Source organism: Dermacentor variabilis, chromosome 3 (assembly GCF_050947875.1).
Source record: "Dermacentor variabilis isolate Ectoservices chromosome 3, ASM5094787v1, whole genome shotgun sequence".
Taxonomy (NCBI): domain Eukaryota; kingdom Metazoa; phylum Arthropoda; class Arachnida; order Ixodida; family Ixodidae; genus Dermacentor; species Dermacentor variabilis.
This window is the reverse complement of record NC_134570.1, coordinates 226,678,347-226,694,399: the sequence shown is the minus strand read 5'-3', so window position 1 is coordinate 226,694,399 and position 16,053 is coordinate 226,678,347. Positions and strand designations below refer to the sequence as shown.

The window sequence follows — 16,053 nt, the reverse complement described above, 5'->3', positions numbered from 1 at the left end:
TGCGCACAGAACTCGTATTACAAGGCAGCTTCCCTCCCACATAATTCTTGGCAATGAATGGAAACTATTTACCTTTCGTATCGTTCGCTTGGTGGGGTGGCATTGGAAGGAGCTTGGCGGTGGTATTGCGAAGAAAAAGTGGTTGGTACATATGCCGGATGGTGCATGCTTTTGCTCGTTTTGTTTGGTACTGGCCGCCACGGCTGACCGTCTTCACTATCGAATAAACCAAGCACACACGCGAAATTCGATTTAGAAACCAGCCCGACACCTCTTGACAGGGCGACAAGACGGGAACTTACTCCGCTCGCCTGACTGTTTGAATCCAACGCCGCCTCCGTTCTCGTTCGTAGGGTTTAGACGGAAAGACGCAGAAGTATGCATCCTAATTCCGACGTAGTTGTGACAGTTGTATCCGCAACAGTACCGTCGGCGTCATTTTGTTCTCCTTCGACTTTCAGCGCACGCAACGCGCTACCAGTAGCAACTTTCGTCCGCGGGAGCGGCTGCATTGTGCACGTTCTGACCGCCAGGGTGGCGCTGCATGCGTCGTGAAAACTCCAGCGCTGGTTCCCCTTTGCACTACGGAGGAGGTTTCTTAGCGCGCGTTGCATTCGTTTGTCCCCAGACATGGTGGCATGGCAGAGTGCGGTACAGTTTGTTCACGCTCAGCCGCTGGCTGCCCGCGCGGTGAGGCAGCGGGCGCGAACGCCCCATTTGGTGGTCGCTGTGTATGAAGGGGCAATGCTCTGACTGGTGTTGTATAAGTAGCGGGTCGCTTTTTTCGTGGCGACGATAGATTGGATTTTTTACAAGCACTGCTCCAGGAGGGCATATGTAACCGGCAAACGGAGGCTTCAGGAGAGCACCTGAGGTTATAATAAAGCAGGCGGCGCAGGATCATAGATTGGATTTTTTACAAGCACTGCTCCAGGAGGGCATATTTAACCGGCAAACGGAGGCTTCAGGAGAGCACCTGAAGTTATAATAAAGCAGGCGGCGCAGGATCTCCGGGGCACCCAAGGGGTAGCGGGGGGGGGGGGTCAAATCTGGAACCAGGGCAGCCCGTGGGTTGGGGCCGACGGGTGCCCCGCCGTGCGTATCTGGGCGCGCCAACCCCGTCGAGCCGGTACATCCGGGCGTGCCTCCCGGGAATTGTTCACTCCCGCAGGCGCCACATACAGATCGGCGCGACATCTGCCGCCAAGCTTTGTCGCACTCCATGCCGTTAAAAACTAAGGTTAATTATAATTCTTCTTTCATTTCAGACCAGCGTTTGCCTGGCTAAAAGCGAGGCCTGCGTTGCAGTCACAGCGGTCAACACGGGGGGAGCTGCCGCGCGCACGTTCGTCTCGCCTGCACCACTGGGAAGCAGTTCACGGCACGAGAAGTTCCGGAAGTGAGCTCGATTTGCGATGTGCAGGCACGTGAGCGCGGTACTCGAAACGAACGCCAATGTGCAGACGCGGTGCAGGTTGCGTCCGACTAACGTGCACGAAATGCGTATGTTTGATAGAAGTCCTGCCGGTACGAACTGGGGCGAAAATGCACACACACATCGGAAGCGGGGGTTTGAACGGCACTCGCGCCCGTAAGCTGCGTCGTGTGCTGCGCTGCTGCTTCGCACCTACACGCCTGCGCCAAATCCGCGCCGGCAGTGGAGTGGATGCAGCAAAATGGTGCAGCCCTGCACTGTCTCAAACGAACGGCAGCACCTCCCGAATTGGTTAAGCTGGTGCCGGCGAATCGAACGTACCTTACATAACACTGCCCTGCAACGGCGATATGCGCTTCCCACGGAGCAGTGCTGCCGAGCTTGAATCGACACGGATGCGCGACACACTTGAGCCAACGAAAGCGCGTTCACCGAAGGGCGCAACGACCAAGCGGTCTGCGCACAGGCCGACGTAGCAGCTTTGCGCGAACCTCGACACCGTCCTTCACGCTTGGCGGACCACGCTGATTGCCTCCGCAGGTGGCAGACAATGCAGCCGCGACGACGAAGGCCCGACGAAAGCGCTTCCTCATTGAACCAGCTTCTGATGTCGGGGTAACTGAATATCAAATGACGGGCCCTTACAGGGTTAACCAGCTCTTGGCGCCACATTTTACTGATGGCTGCCGTACTTGCGACGGCCATATAGTGCCACGTGCGAGCAACATGTAACAGGAATCACGTTACGACTCCTCCGATATGTGGCCTATAGAGAGAGGTGGCCAACATTTGCAAACTCGTGCTCGTAGCGAAAAGGCTACAATACAAGGGCGAATGAGAGAGTTTGTGCCCCTGCATTTTTAGCCGAATTACGGCTGTAAATGCCAAGTCAACACGTCCATTCCCAGCGGTGGACCTTTCTTGGCCCGGCCATAGCTGATGTTGAAGATGGTGCTCCGCACGGCGTAGGAGCAACGAAGTGCGATTCCTTTCCTGTGGACGAAAGCCCATCGAAATCCACAAGCAAATGCAGGCCACGTATGAGGAAAGGTGTCTCGCCTTGACAAGTGTGACGTGGTGGTGTTGCGAGCTGGCAAAAGGCCGTGGAGATTTGCATGACAATGAGCGTTCGGGGAGGCCTCGCTGACTGACGACACAGTGGCACCTTAAATTTAGCGCTGCGATGGGACGCCCGAACCGGCGTGGGGACTATGTGGAAAAATAGTGTAAGGTACGCAGAATAGTTGGTACATTTTTAATTGGTTTATTTTTAAACGCTTATAACAACATTAAAACCTCAAAGTTGCGGAATCGAAAATCTAAAGCACGACTTTGGAGATGTCAAGGCACCTTTCGCATGAAAAGTTTATCAGAACTTTATACCCATAAAGTTTCGGAATTGTAATCCATGCGCTCCGTAGATTTTGCGGCCTCCGCGAGATGCCACGACGAGCCCGCTCGCTAACAAAACGCCCTTGAAATGGTCGCTCGCCGCCCCCACTGTTGGGACTTGACAGATTGCAACGCGTTCGCTTGAGCGCAACCTTTCCGGAAAGTCTTGTCTCGACGGTGTACGATACCTAGCAGTATGCGTGTGGTTCTGTGTGGACCAAGCGTCTCACGTTTTCTTCAATATTCCTTAGGTAGGTGCCAAAAGTAGGCATTCGATTGCGGCCAACGCGCTTTCCTTGGTGTTTTTTTTTTTTTTGTGCTCGGGCTCCATAAGATACAAAAAAAAAAGACATTGATGCGGCGCAGCAAATTGCCGCATGGTGAAAGTTCGATTTCGTTACTTCTTTTGCGGAAAGTAATGGGCCACGAGACGCTTCAATTGCCGGATACTCTTAAAGGCTCATTCACACCGGCAACTGACAGTGGTCGCGCGACCAAGTCAGTCGTATTTTGGGCCAGTCGCTCGCTGCTCGATTTTTCAGTCGCGCGACCATGGTCGCAAAACTGATAAACCAATCAGCGGCGCACCGGAAGTGATCTTTCATGTGTGTATATCCGGTCTCCTCCCTCGTCGCGGCAAATTCTGCGTAGATTCCGAGAGTTCTCACTGATAACGATAATCTCCGTGATTGCGACCTGCGGGTCGCGCTCAGTCGGGCTTGCCGGTGTGAACATCAGTCGCTTTCGGTCGCTTTTTGATCGCGAGTCGCAAATGGTCGCGCGACCTCCTCAAGTCGCCGGTGTGAATGAGCCATTATTATACAATTGCGACAGCAACTATATGGGCACTCAAGACGCATTCCTGCCGTCGCTCTACTGTTACGTATGAACTCCAGGGACGATAACATCGCGACCGCGCGCTGCATGCTGCATGTGCGAGTGAAAGCTAGGGGGGTTGGCATGGGTAAGCCGACGATGGTGGCTCAGTCATGTGTGCTCGAGGGAGAACAGCGGGGAGAAGGGTGCCGCCTTCCGTCGCGCGCGATTATCAAGGGGGAGTGGAGGGAGGGGGGGAGGTGGTCCTCAGGATTCTGTGATCTGTGATTGCCCACCATGTTTATATGCCGTGTTTGACATAATACGGTGACTTTTTCTTAAATATGTAGATTTATTTTAGGATTTATACGTATATTTATATATCTTGTTGCGAGGTTTTGAGTATACGTGCATAAAACTGTTTCCAGTGCCAGTGACACTTTCTTGCCCTTTATCAAGCTGTATCTTCGCATTTGTATATTCCATTATATCTTCGCATTTCTAATGTACGAGGGCGTCAAATGAAAGTGAGCCAACCCACCCCGCGCAATAATGGTTCGATTCATTATCTGCGAGGCATGCACGTGGCACAGAGGCATCTCTCATTTACAAAAGTGACACGCAGGTGTGAGGATAAATGTTCTTCATTGCTCTTATACACTGCATGGGTTGAACATGGTTGCGTGACATAATGGACTCTCCAAAAGTTGAACAGCGTGGTCTCGTGATGCTTTTGACAGCTGAAGGTGTTTCCCAAAAAGAAATTAGCTGCCGTATGGCTGCCGTGTACGTTGAACATTGCATTTCATTGGAAACTGTGAAGCGTTGGAGCAAACGGTTCAATGAAAGGCGTGAAAGTTCCAAGACCGGGCCAAAGCCGCGGTGCAATCACCCCCAAATATTTCAAAGGTTGACGAGCTGATTAGACAAGTACGGAGGATACGCATCGATGAACTGGCAGAGCGTGTGAACATCAGTCGCGGTTCGGTTCGCACCATAATTCGTGAACGTCTCGGTTATCGGCTCTTGTGTGCGCAATGGATGCCCAAGGTTTTGAACCACCGCCAGAAGACGGAGAGGTTCGGCGCTGCTTTGACTGATCTGATCTGGTATCACAATGAGGGTGACGACTTCTTGCCTGCAGTTGTCACGGCGGACGAATTGTGGTGCCACTATTACGAGCCTGAAACACGACGGCAATGCTTACAGTGTAAACATACGAATTCACCACCACCATCGAAAGCACAAAGGCCGTTATTTCTGCCGGAAAGGGGTTGTTTACTTTTTTCGATCGTCAGAGGCCATTACTGATCGAATTTGCTAAACCTGGAGAGACTATCAATCGTTTCCGATACTGTAGAACGCCGCATCGGCTGCGTGTCCCAATCAAGAACGACGTGGAAAATTGACGAAAGGGGTCATCTTGCTACTGTTACGGTTGGCGTATGGCACCACGTGCAGAAAGGAATTTCACCCGATCTTCTCTCACCATGTCTCGTCGAAATGAGGCGTGACTTCTGTTACGGTTGGCGTCCAGCACCTCGTGCAGAAAGGACTTTCTCTCACAATGCCTCGTCGAAATGAGGCGTGATTTCTCCTGCTACGGTCGGCGTCCAGCACCTCGTGCAGAAAGGACTTTCTCTCACCCGCCCTTCACCCACCATGCCTCGTCGGAATGAAGCGTGACTTCCTAATTCGCCATGACCATTTCGAGTGTCTGCCGGTCTGGCGGAAGCCCCACTGAGTTTACAGGCTTCTTTTGTGTGTGTGTGTGTGTGTGTGTGTGTGTGTGTGTGTGTGTGTGTGTGTGTGTGTGTGTGTGTGTGTGTGTGTGTGTGTGTGTGTGTGTGTGTGTGTGTGTGTGTGTGTGTGTGTGTGTGTGTGTGTGTGTGTGTGCGCGCGCGACTTTAGAGGGACCCTTTCCTCGAACGGTCAAACTCTACAGGAGAACTTCCACGAACCAGCAACGCGCAAAAGAGACGGAGAAGCGTCTACAATTCCAGGAGGCTCGGTACCACCAGAGGCGCGGTATAACCGGAGGCGGGGCCCTCTTTCCGCCAATCATACTCTGTGCCGGTCACGTAACGTCGACGGAATCAAGATCCCTCCCATGATTGTAGAGAGCCTATTTAAGGGGCTCCGAAATGTACTTTTGGTCACTTCATTCTTTTCTCATCCTCTTTCATCAACCTTTCAATAAACGTACAAGTTTCACACTAGAAATCGTCTCGTCCTTGCCCGTCGCCATGGTCTACTGGATGCCTGCAGCCCGCCGACAACGTCACGAGACCCAATAGTAACGTGGGTCGAGCTTCGATAGGCAGGCGTCGCTACAACTCGGCAGCAGTACGATACGCTACCCTGGAGTAAGCAACAAGCTGACTGGCAGCGATTGGGATACGGAACCCTGGAGACTCCAACTTGGACGACAAATACGAGATCGTAGCCTCTTCGTCCTGGTGACAACGTCCGGAAGGAAGGTGTCTGGATTCATGACTGCATATGGTGAGTGCACGGGTTTTCTTCACTAAGATATCACTTGGCTTTGCGTATTTTTTTGGAAACTACAGTGCAGTGATTTTTCTTTAAGCGTTGACGGAAGTTTTGAGTACGTCAAGGTTGTTATAGAGTGAAGAGTTCGCAGCACTAAGGGCAGCCATGAACTTGAAGGCACTAAAGAAGCCGGAATTGTTGAGCTCGGCCAAAGAGTTGGGCCTCGAAATTGCCGAATGCAAGAGAAAGTCGGAGATCATTGAGGCGATCGAAGCGAAAGAGGAAGAGCGTAAGCGCCTAGAGGAAAAATAAGAGCGCGACCGCGTTGCGCGCGACGCACTCGAAATGAAGCGCCTAGAGATTGAGTTGCTGAAAGCTCGAAACACTGAAAGACCTAGCACAGAGGCACGTGAAAGCGAGCGCAGAATGACAGACTTGATGGCACCCTACGCAGTAGGAGGGGACATAGGTCTTTTTCTGGTACAGTTTGAGCGCACGTGTGAAAAGGCAAAATTCGTGAGAAACACGTGGCCGCAACGCTTGCTTACGTTACTGCCACGTGAGGTAGCTGATATCGCCCGCATGGGGAAAGAAGAAGCAGAGGACTTCGATGAAGTCAAAGCAAATTTGCTTAAAAAGTATGGATTATTAGCAGAAGCATTCAGGCGAAAATTCAGGGAAGTCGAAAAGACCAAAAGCGAGTCATACTCAGATTTTCAATACACCTTGGAGCAGTGGCGTAGCAACAGGGGGGGCCGGGGGGCCGTGGGCCCCGGGTGCAAGGGGACAGGTGGGGGGGGGAGGTGTCATATACGCCCGAAGAAACCCCTCTTTCCGCCGGCTTGACTGGGCGCAAATTGCAATTATAGCCCGATCAGCTTACTGTCCGTTGCCTACAAACTATTTACTAAGGTAATCGCAAATAGAATCAGGAACACCTTAGACTTCTGTCAAGCAAAGGACCAGGCAGGATTCCGTAAAGGCTACTCAACAATAGACCATATTCACACTATCAATCAGGTGATAGAGAAATGTGCGGAATATAACCAACCCTTATATATAGCTTTCATTGATTACGAGAAAGCGTTTGATTTTGTCGAAACCTCAGCAGTCATGGAGGCATTACGGAACCAGGTTGTAGACGAGCCATATGTAAAAATACTGAAAGATATCTATAGTGGCTCCACAGCCACTGTAGTCCTCCATAAAGAAAGCAACAAAATCCCAATAAAGAAAGGCGTCAGGCAGGGAGATACGATCTCTCCAATGCTATTCACAGCATGTTTACAGGAGGTATTCAGAGAACTGGATTGGGAAGAATTGGGGATAAAAGTTAATGGAGAATACCTTAGTAACTTGCGATTCGCTGATGATATTGCCTTGCTTAGTAACACAGGGGACCAATTGCAATGCATGCTCACTGACCTGGAGAGGCAAAGCAGAAGAGTGGGTCTAAAAATTAATCTGCAGAAAACTAAAGTAATGCTTAACAGTCTCGGAAGAGAACAGCAATTTACAATAGCAGCGAGGCACTGGAAGTCGTAAGGGAATACATCTACTTAGGGCAGGTAGTGACGGCGGATCCGGATCATGAGACGGAAATAATCAGAAGAATAAGAATGGGCTGGGGTGCGTTTGGCAGGCATTCTCAGATCATGAACAGCAGGTTGCCATTATCCCTCAAGAGAAAAGTATATAATAGCTGTGTCCTACCAGTGCTCACCTACGGGGCAGAAACCTGGAGGCTTACGAAAAGGGTTCTACTCAAATTGAGGACGACGCAACGAGCTATGGAAAGAAGAATGATAGGTGTAACGTTAAGGGATAAGAAAAGAGCAGATTGGGTGAGGGAACAAACGCGAGTTAATGATATCTTAGTTGAAATCAAGAAAAAGAAATGGGCATGGGCAGGACATGTAATGAGGAGGGAAGATAACCAATGGTCATTAAGGGTTACGGACTGGATCCCAAGGGAAGGGAAGCGTAGCAGGGGGCGGCAGAAAGTTAGGTAGGCGGATGAGATTAAGTTTGCAGGCATGGCATGGCCACAATTAGTGCATGACCGGGGTTGTTGGAGAAGTATGGGAGAGGCCTTTGCCCTGCAGTGGGCGTAACCAGGCTGATGATGATGATTATGATGAAATTGCAAAGAATGCTCCGGTATCCAGTAGCCCGAGCTCATGCACCCGTTGCGTTGCGCCGCATAATTGTCGACTGCAGCTCTATCAACACCCCACGAAATAATTGCACGAATGTGCGGGCTAAAAAATTTAATTCGCGAAATGTTCGCTAAACTACTTGCCTTAGCGGAACGTTTCATGTGGGGTGCGCTCGTGCTGTGCGTTCATGCTGGGAGCAGGAGTCGCTAAACATACAGTGAGGCGTTGTAAGGCGTTGGGGCTCTTGGGTCCATCTTCCGTTCAGAACGCGCAGCGAAGACGAACAAAGACAGCAGCAAGAGGGAGTTCATCCAGCGCGCCCGGCGCTCGCGTTTACGGCGAAGCGTTCGTTGAGAGTGACGTTGCATAAGTGGGGCCGTCAAAAGTCGCGAATTGGATGCTCTGGATCGTCTTCAGACTCGGTTCGGCCGAAGAGTTTGGCGGCGTATGACTCGACAGGCTGTAGTCGCGGGCCCGCCGCGATGTCCGGCTCGCTTTTATTTCCCCTCTCCCGCTCGCTCCGAGAAGCCGCTGCGAAACCTGCCGTTATGTTTCACGCTTTCCTTCTTACCCTCGAAAGTTTCAGAAAACTTGTTGTTGTGTGACTTCATGTCACAAGCACAGTGTCTGTATCAGCTGCACAGAATTTTATAAAGAAAGAAAGATGAATTTTGTAAGGATATTTCCCGGTCGAGATTCTATGAAGTTGTCTTTTTGTGATTACTAGGAACTCGGTAACGCGAAAAATATGGCAGATGAGTAATAACCATATCCTTAATAATCCCGTAGTCAGTACTTATAGAGGAAGCACTTCAATTCGAGAATTCAGGACTCGAAGTCATATTATTAACTCAACAAAAACTTCTCAAACAAAATCGTTTTGTGTGCTAAAACTTACAGTACTTTGGCACTGCGGGTGGAGCAGCGAAAGAAATATGAAATAGTGGACCAGTGACGTTGATCGCTTAATCCTCTCCATTGCGAGTGCAGACCAACAGTAGTGCAAGCTTTCGCTGGCACGGGCTTCATCGCCGCCTTTTCTTTCTTTTTTTGTGGTGACGCCAAGAATCGACGCGAGGTGTGCTCTATTCTGTTCCCAATCTTGCGGTGGTACCGCAGCTCGGATAATCACGTTTGTCCGTATAGCAGCAAATGAAAACAAATCTTTATTGATCAGAATGAAGAGAACTCGTAATTGCCATAGCATTGGCGCCCGTGCAGCGGGAAGGCAGGTAGCGTTTTCTAATAGGGTGGGGAGATCAGCGTCATTGACAAACAATTTAATTTAAGTTTTCGTTCAGGGCTGCCCACAGACAAAATACTGCGTGCCATAGTACCTGCGACGATTTTTGTGATGTTGTTGTTGGGCAAGATATGAATGTCGGGCTTCAATTTTGCAAATGCAATATTGCCGCTAAAATTGCTAATTAAAGCTTTATTATAAAGATATTCTTGTTACTTGTGACGTGAGTCATGTTTTCCACGATGCCGCATTTGTAATGGCTGCCAAGCCTTACAGTTGGACAGAAGATGTGCACATGGGCTTATCACACGTTATCAGCGCAGCACCCTGTGTTATTTGGCGCAGGAAAAACAGCGTGTATGTTTGCTGCATTCGCAATCTCTGGGAAAGAAAGCGAAGGAGAGGGTGACCTGGGGAACGTGCGCGGTATCCAAGGCGGCTGTACTGGTGCTGAAACCCGGAAATTGTCGACATCCTCGCCTTCCTCGACTACATGAGGGGGGGGGGGAAGGGGGTGACAGAAGACCTATGGGCCCCGGGTGCCAGACGACCTAGCTACGCCACTGCCTTGGAGGTAAACCTGAAGGAATGACTCAGAGAAGAGGGTGCACTCGGCGATGCCGAAAAGACAATGCAGTGCGTTGCCTTAGAACAGTTCTACCACCGGTTGCTAGTAAACATCAAATATTGGGTTCAGGATAGGCCAGGCGTAGACACTATCACGAGAGCGGCCGATCTCGCTGAGGAGTACGTAACTCGCCGTGCGGACGAAGGCAACGAAGCTCCTAAGCAGGAGATGAATAAATACAGACCCGACAAGCCAAAGCGATGGTCCAAGTCGAGTCGGTATGAAACAATGGAAAGGTCAGATTCGGTGAAAACAAGTGACGAGGACAGCGAATGAAAGGAGGAGTCGCCCGAACGGAGGGCAGAAAGGCAAGAAGAAAAGGCTTTCGAGGCAAAGAAACCAGTAGTTTGCTACAACTGCTAGCAAACGGGGCATATCTCCGTGGGGTGCAGAAATCCCAGACTAGTATTGATGTCACTAAGTGGTAACGCAGAAAAGCTGAACTTGCTAGAACTATACATTCGAGATCTCGTGGTAAACGGCAAACCGTGTAGAGTGCTTCGCGACTCGGCAGCCACAATGGACGTAGTGCATCCGTCGTACGTAGAGGAATGCCAATTCACACGAGAATGTGCTTCGATAAGGCAAGCCGTAGAGGCCTCCAGTGTTTGTCTCCCTGTGGCCAAGATTCGTATCGAAGGCCCTTTTGGAGTTCTGGACAGTGAAGCCGCCGTCTCGGCACATCTCCCTCCGCAGTATCCATATTTCTTTTCTAACAAACCAGAGGATTTGCTACGACGCAAGGGAATCTGGTTTAGTGAGGGAACAGTGCAAGCCCCAACTCGTTCCAAGGCATGGGAGCTCGCGGCCAAGGCAGTGTATGAGTGTCCAGTGGTGGAGGAAACAAGTTTGACGGAGGATTCGTCAACCAGTACCGAACAGGACAGCGCTATAGGGGATAATGCGGAGAGTGCACCAGCTAATGAAAAGGTCAGGAAAGCAGCGGAGCCTGAAAGGTCTGGCGAGGCAGAATGCAGACGAGTTATGGAACGTAAGCCCTGCAACAATAATTACTGAGCAGGAAATGGGTAACGCTCAAAGCAATGCTGAGCATTACTATGACAGGACGGCTCGCACGCGACGTTTTGAAGTTGGGGAAAAGGTAATGATACCGAAACAAACTAGAGGTTCAATGGGAAGGGCTGGTTGACATAATTCAGAAATTATCTGAAACAAACTACGTAATCATGGTACCGGGCAAACGAAGGACACCACAAGTGTACCACAGCAATCAACTTAAACCCTATCGGCAGAGGGAGGCCATTGTGAACATGTCCCTTAACCAACCTGAGAAGATGCCTGTCGACTTTCCGGAGCTAACAGCAGCGACGGAGGCAAAAGACATTCACGAGACCATTGACAAGCTAGTAGAACAGGCGGAGTTGAATCCCAATCAGAGGGGCGAACTGAGGGAACTCGTGTTTGAATTTAAAGACGTATCTTTAGACACACCGGGCAGGACCACTGCGATCGTTCACGATATCTAGTTAACCTCGTCGGACCCAGTTCGTTCGAAAGCTTATCGCGTTTCGCCTCGTCAACGTGAAGTCATGACCGCTGAAATAAACAAGATGTTAGAGCTATAGGTGTAATCGAGCCAGGAGAGAGTGATTATACCTCGCCTCTTATCTTAGTTGAGATCCCAGGAAAGGAGCCGCGACCATGTATCGACTACGGCAGGCTCAATTTAATCACAAAGGACCAGACTTATCCAATACCGCATATCGAGGAAAGGCTTGAGAAAGTGAGCAGTGCTAATTTCCTCTCTACGCTCGATTTAGTCAGAGGGTACTGGCAGGTTCCGTTGACCGAGAGGGCAAGCAGGCTTGCGGCGTTTATTTCCCCGATGGGAACCTTTCATCCGAAAGTTTTTTTTTTTTTTAATTATGGGGTTTAACGTGCCAAAACCACTTTCTGATTATGAGGCACGCCGTAGTGGAGGACTCCGGATATTTCGACCACCTGGGGATCTTTAACGTGCACCTAAATCTAAGCACACGGGTGTTTTCGCATTTCGCCTCCATCGAAATGTGGCCGCCATGGCCGGGATTCGATCCCGCGACCTCGTGCTCAGCAGTCTAACACCATAGCCACTGAGCAACCACGGCGGGTAAAAAAAAAGAACGTCCGAAAGTCCTGAACTTTGGATTGAAAAATGCGCCATATTGGTTCTCTAGCCTTATGGACCAGGTGCTACGAGGAATGGAGGGCTTTGCACCTCCGTATCTCGATGAAATAGCAATCTTCATCATGGGCCCAGCATATGCAACAGCTGCGAACCATGCTGTGTCGTCTACGGGAGGTATCTCGATGAAATAGCTATCATTTCTTCATCATGGGCCGAGCATATGCAACAGCTGCGAACCATGCTGTGTCGTATACGGGAGGCCAACTTAACTGTTAAGGCTCCAAAATGCCAATTAGGGCGCGCGGAGGTAGCTTATCTAGGTCATGTAGCTTATCTAGCACCTCGGTAGCTTATCTAGGCAAGGCCATCGTCGGCCTTCCGAGGTTAAACGAGCGTAAGGAATTGGAAAGGTGTAGCGGGTTTTCTTTTGTTAAAAGCTGGGTGTGTCTTGGAGGAGGGTGGCCTTGTGTTCGTTGCTTTGCGGTTGTGGGTCGGGCACTGTTTTGGGGTGATCGCTTGCCCACGCAGGAGACGAAAAGTTGCAAGACCTGCTTGCAAGACCAATCTCACCGGACCGGACCAGGGAGAAAAGTCACAAGAGCGCCACGAGGACTGATGACAACTCCCAGGAATCTACCCGCTACGAACTAAGGGTTCGTCACCTCTGAGGGGACTTCTGCTACTGAAACGCCGATCCCTCGCACCGCGGCTGCTGGCCCCTAGACGTCGGGATCTTCCATCCCCGCCGGAGATGCTGCTAAGGTTGGCGTCTGGCACCACTTGCAGAAAGGAATTTCACCCGACCTTCTCTCACCATGCCTCGTCGAAATGAGGCCACTTCTCCTGTTACGGTTGGCGTCCAGCACCTCGTGCAGAAAGGATTTTCTCTCACCATGCCTCGTCGAAATGAGGCGTAACTTTTGCTACGGTCGGCGTCCAGCACCTCGTGCAGAAAGGACTTTCTCCCACACGACCTTGACCCACCATGCCTCGTCGAAATGAAGCGTGACCTCCTAATTCGCCATGACTATTTCGAGTGTCTGCCGGTCTGGTGGAAGCCCCGCAGTGTTTACGGGCCTCTTTTGTGTGTGTGTATGTGCGACTTTCCTCAAACGGTCAAACTCTACAGGAAAACTTCCACGAACCAGCAACGCGCAAAAGAGACGGACAAGCGTCTACAATTCCAGGAGGCTCGGTACCACTAGAGGCGTGGTATAACCGGAGGCGGGGCCCTCTTTCCGCCAATCAGACTGTGCCGGTCACGTGACGTCGACGGAAGCAAGATCCCTCCCACGATTGTAGAGAGCCTATTTAAGGGGCTCCGAAATGAACTTTTGGTCAATTCATTCTCTTATCATCTTTCATCAACCTTTCAATAAACGTGCAAGTTTCACACTAGAAATCGTCTCGTCCTTGCCCGGTCGCCATGGTCTACCGGATGCCTGCAGCCCGCCGACAACGTCACGCTACCCAATAGTAACGTCGGTCGAACTTCGATAGGCAGGCGTCGCTACAACTCGGCAGCAGTACGATACGCTACCCTGGAGTACGGAACACTCCACGACAATGTCTAGGTCCCCTCTCACGTCGTTGATGTGGTTAACAGAAAACTGGCAATGTTCAAGTGGGAAACGCTGCAACATCCGGCATACAGCCCGGACCTGTCGCCTTGGGACTTCCACATTTTGGGGCAATTGAAAAAACAGCTCAAGCGAACCAGATTCGTATCAGACGATGACGTAAAGAAATAAGTTGGACTTTTTGAAGCAAAAACCCAAAGAGTTTTATGAGACGGGAATCACGCGACTCGTTAGTCAGCAGGACAAATGCTCATGGAGACTACTTTTAAAGTAAAGTACACCGTTTGTCCCCCCCCCCCCATATATTCGCATTCGCTCACTTTCATTTGACTCGCCCTCGTAGATTTTGCACAACTCGTGCTTTTTATACGTGCTCTGTGTTGTGACTATAATTTCGGTGCAATTACTCACATAGACGACCGGTGACAGCTGCTTCTGCGCAATACATTGGAACAAAGGACAGCGTCATTGAGATTCTTTTCTGGCCGTTAAACATGCACAAAAATGTAAACAAGGTTCTTGAATGACAAAGTTTCATGAAAATATTTGTCTTCAACTTATTCATTTCACGGCCTTTACATTTTTTATATCAGCGGCACGCACTGCTTTGCTGGTTTAGAACTGCCATAGTTCTGAAGTTCGTGTGATATTTTTTTTACTTATTAAATAGACAAAAACATGGAAGCATTGATATCGGTTATTCCGGGCACAATTTTTGGGACATACGAGTGTATTCTTTTACGAAAATATACATATTTTACTTGTCTTGGCAGTGCGTAGAGTTCAAAGATTCGTTTGCAGCATTTTTGGCAATAGCAATGCAGTTATTCATGTATTTGATCCCTCGACAAATTTTATGAGGGAGAGACCGAGCTGGCAACGTGACCCTCCCCCCCGGAACGAAATTACTGGCTACACCACTGCTTCCAAGGAAATTTTCGTGTCGTAAGCAAAAAGCTACCCATACGTGGGCCGATCCCGGAGATAGTGCAATGCCAGGCCGCCCCGCGGCGGAGGTGCAGTTCGTCGGGCCCACACACAAAGCTTCGATGGCCATCCTTCTTCGCGGAGTGGAAGGGCACTGAGTTCTTTTTTTTTCATTCTAGTATTTTTTGTATACATCTTTATAATGTAACATCTTCATAAAGAAAGATAAACCCGTACCGACTCGCACAGCAGTCAACGCTTGTTAACACCTTTATAACTTTTTTTTCTTCAGAACCTTGTACACATGCTACTATGCTTGTAACGGATCCGGTAGTATCAATTTCTTCCCTGCTTTCTTTTCACGCTACAGTCGGATACAACTCCAGTCTGCATGAAGCCCCGCCCTCGCCCTCATAACCGCCAGTCACTGTTACTCCGCGAGACTGCAAATAGTTCGTACTTCAAACTTTCACTGTTACCTAAATAAGACGGTAACCATAAAAATAAAGTCGTAAGCGCATAATTTTATACGTTTTCACTCGTGTGTTATAGTGGAACGGTGAAAGCCTCATTGTTTATTGAACTGAAATAAAACGCTCGCTTCGCTGCAACTATTCACTGTCAAGTTTCACTTCATGTTGGCAGTGAAGTTTCACGAGCAAAACGGGCTCATCAATGAAAGGAACTGCACCGCGGACTTTTGAAGAGTTAAATGCTCAGACTCCATGCACTTTGTCCACGTCTGTTGCACGCCTCATCGCTCCCGGCGATGAAAAGACTCTTGAAGAACAGCAGACGCTGCGGAGGTATCAAGTACGACGCCATATTGAAATGGTCGCAAAGCGACGATTTTGTTTGCTTCCGTGATTGGCTGGCGGAGTAACACAACGCCGCGCGGGCAGTGCGTCTTGGTTGCCAACTGCTGTTCTTTTTTTAAATTTGTATTCTACTTATAGCAATGTTCTGCTCCGCAGTTGTTTCATTTTCTTTGCCTCGCCGTTGCTGGGAGTCACGCAAGCCTCTCACTCGTGTTTGACAGGTCCGAATTCTTGTGTGCCGCGTACGAAAAAGACTATTGTTATTTTTATTACTAATGTTGTCCCACGGCGCACAGAGAATAAGCTTCGGCGAATAATTTAAATCCAAATGTCCAACAGACAACTGGTTATTTCACTCACTTTGTTTGCGCAAAGAATGCAGCATTCTGGCAAAATACGAAGCAAGCCGCCGTGAATAAGGCGAGCGTGGTGCA

The 16,053-nt window shown here is 49.8% G+C and overlaps 1 protein-coding gene across 3 annotated transcripts in view; it reads right to left on the bottom strand.

Moving 5' to 3' along the window:
• LOC142576673 (uncharacterized) overlaps positions 1–16,053 on the bottom strand; it is a 334,510-nt gene that overhangs the window by 310,348 nt on the left and 8,109 nt on the right. The window lies entirely within an intron of this gene.